This window comes from Notolepis coatsorum (genome assembly GCF_963971535.1).
Source record: "Notolepis coatsorum genome assembly, chromosome: 4".
In the NCBI taxonomy this organism is placed as follows: Eukaryota; Metazoa; Chordata; class Actinopteri; order Aulopiformes; family Paralepididae; genus Notolepis; species Notolepis coatsorum.
The window spans coordinates 130,611,965-130,615,012 of record NC_140168.1 but is presented as its reverse complement, the minus strand read 5'-3'; the positions used below and the strand labels follow the sequence as shown (position 1 = coordinate 130,615,012).

The 3,048-nt window shown below is 49.6% G+C and overlaps 1 pseudogene across 1 annotated transcript in view; it reads left to right on the top strand.

The window, feature by feature from the left end:
* Positions 1 to 390: 390 nt before the first annotated feature.
* LOC311226691 (cysteine and histidine-rich domain-containing protein 1-like) overlaps positions 391 to 3,048 on the top strand; it is a 39,383-nt pseudogene continuing 36,725 nt past the window's right edge. Inside the window, exon 1 of the transcript XR_014621047.1 lies at positions 391 to 470. The product of XR_014621047.1 is annotated as a cysteine and histidine-rich domain-containing protein 1-like (transcript). The remainder of the gene's footprint in view (positions 471 to 3,048) is intronic.

The window sequence follows — 3,048 nt, the reverse complement described above, 5'->3', positions numbered from 1 at the left end:
CTATTGTCAGCCATTGTCCCGGTCTGTCTGTGTGTCTGTGTGGCAGCAGGCCCTCGAGCACCGCAGCAGAGGAATGTCACCCCCAACCCCCCCCCCCCCCCCCTCCCCTAGATGAGATATGACAGCTGTGAAGAGAGAGAGGGGGAGGGGGGGGATGTTCTATTTTTATCATTCATTCAGCCAGGCCCCACCAGAGAGAGAGAGAGACCCCTCACCCTCTTTTCCTCTCCTCTCTGGAAGGTGGTGGTTCCTTCTGGATCTCTCTCTCGCGTGCTTCTCTTGTTCTCCACGTGGACAGAAGGTTCTGGAACCCAGCCCTGGATCAAGGCCCCTGGGAGAACAGGGATATATATCTGTTGTACCTAACCCTGACTCCACCACGAGGCCGACATGGCTCTGCTCTGCTACAACAAGGGCTGTGGAGAGAGGTTCGACTCCGGCAAGAACCAAGACAGTAAGAACCGGCCTCTGTACATTACAGCTTCCTGTGTGTGTCTGTTTCTGTCCCCGCTACGCACGTGTGTGTGTGTGTGTGTGTGTGTGTGTGTGTGTGTGTGTGTGTGTGTGTGTGTGTGTGTGTGTGTGTGTGTGTGTGTGTGTGTGTGTGTGTGTGTGTGTGTATGTGTGTGTGTGTGTGTGTTTTGTACATGTCTGTCCCCGCTACACACATGGATGTGTATGTGTGTGTGTGTGTGTGTGTGTGTGTGTGTCTGTCTGTCCCCGCTACGCATATGTGTGTGTTTTGTACATGTCTGTCCCCGCTACACACATTGATGTGTGTGTGTGTGTGTGTTTTGTACATGTCTGTCCCTGCTACTGTGTGTGTGTGTGTGTGTGTGTGTGTGTGTGTGTGTGTGTGTGTGTGTGTGTGTGTGTGTGTGTGTGTGTGTGTGTGTGTGTGTGTGTGTGTGTGTGTGTGTGTGTGTGTGTGTGTGTGTGTGTGTGTGTGTGTGTGTGTGTGTGTGTGTGTGTGTGTGTGTGTGTGTGTGTGTGTGTCGCCTGCACTATACGGTGCATTATACAGATTGAGGGGCTATCGGTTCATCCCATAACCAGTACAGCTGTTTTGAGTACAATCTCCAGTTAAATCATGTTTCAGTCGTGGAGAAAAGACACGTGAGCTGACGTTGTCGAAATGATGTTTCTCGTAGGAATCGGCTGTGGTTCAGTCAAGTGGGACCTGCTTTAATGTTTTAGTCTGAGCCTAAACTCATGTTCATGGAAAAAAGCCCTGTTGATTGATTGATTGATTGATTGATTGATTGAATGAAAACTTTATTAACAGATTGCAGAATGGGTACAATACAGTACGGCTCAATACACACAATTGTTAAGGGGATGCAGACCAGAGAAAGACTTTCGTCTTGTTTACATCAGGGTCCCCCACTTTCAATTCATCATAGTCACTAGTCACACTCTCAGTCGATTATTATTGTAGTTCATGTGTGTTTTAGTTCATTGCACTTACAGGGAGACCAGTTTCCACTGATGCTCTGCTCGTGAGAAGACTTTGAAAGGAACATCTACTTTTCCTTTGTTTTCTTTATTCACACAGTGATGAACAGCTGATCCGTGGCGGGGGGGGGGGGGGGGGGGGGCAGGACCTGCAGACAGCTGTGGCTCTTTGATCATCTCATGTCAAATCCATTGATGAACTAACACCAATGGCTAAGTGGGGTGGTCTTTAAGGTTGATGGTCTAGGTGGGGTGGTCTTTAAGGTTGATGGTCTAGGTGGGGTGGTCTTTAAGGTTGATGGTCTAGGTGGGGTGGTCCACGGAGCTAATGATGCTAATGATGGAGCATCGCCGTCGTTTGTGTGATAGTAAAGGGCTAACCTTCTGTATTGTCACAGTGAAAGGGTTATGTTGTGGAATATATTATCATATCATTGTGGATCTGTGTTGAGATATCGTTCTATCATTTATCAGACTGATACATTGAGATCAGCGTAATGTGTGTGTCTCCGGCTGTCTTGTGGCAGTGAAAGGGTTAAAGTGCTTGGCCACCAGGTGGGACCACAACACTGTAGAGACTAGTCACGTCTGTCTCTGTTGGTGGGCATTGAATATGGTTAGTGTGTGCATATGGGATGGGTTATTTATTTCATATAAACCTTGCCATATCATTACGATAGATACACTGTGTGTGTGTGTGTGTGTGTGTGTGTGTTGATTGATTGCTTGATTGATTGATTGCTTGATTGATTGTGGTCGATTGATTGATTTATGATTGATTGATCGATTGATTGATCGAATCGATCGATCAAAATTACATACAATACCGGTACACACATGTACAGCCATCACATATAATCTAAAATCGTTGTGTGTGTGTCTGTCAGAGGTAGGAATAAGATGAGCAGTCTGGCTGTGATGAGCCACGTGTCGTGGAGGAGGACTGAGCTGAGCTTCCTAGCAACTGTTACTACAGACTACAGTCCTAATTTGGAACACATTCAGCCCCCCCCCCCCCTGCTGGCTCCACCCCTGGGACAGCTGGTATCACCCTGCTGAGGGTGTGGTGGGAGGGGTAACCCTGCTGATAGGGGGGGGTGTGTGTGGGGGGATAACCCTGCTGATAGGGGGGTGGTGTGTGGGGGGGTAACCTGCTGATAGGGGGTGTGTGTGTGTGGGGTAACCCTGCTGATTAGGGGGGGGTGGTGTGTGGGGGGGTAACCCTGCTGATAGGGGGTGTGTGTGTGTGGGGGGGGGTAACCCCTGCTGATAGGGGGTGTGTTGTGTGTGTGGGGGGGGTAACCCTGCTGATAGGGGGGTGTGTGTGTGTGGGGGGGTAACCCTGCTGATAGGGTGTGTGTGTGTGTGTGTGGGTGGGGGTAACCCTGCTGATAGGGTGTGTTGTGTGTGGGGTGGGGGGGGGTAACCCTGTTGATAGGGTGTGTGTGTGTGGGGGGGGGGTGTAATCTCTTGCTGATAGGGTGTGTGTGTGTGTGGGGGGGGGTGGTATACACGTGGTAAAGACAAACCCACTGTGAGTGAATGCAGGCAGATCAAATCATAAACATAATCTCTCTCTCTGTCTCTCTCTCT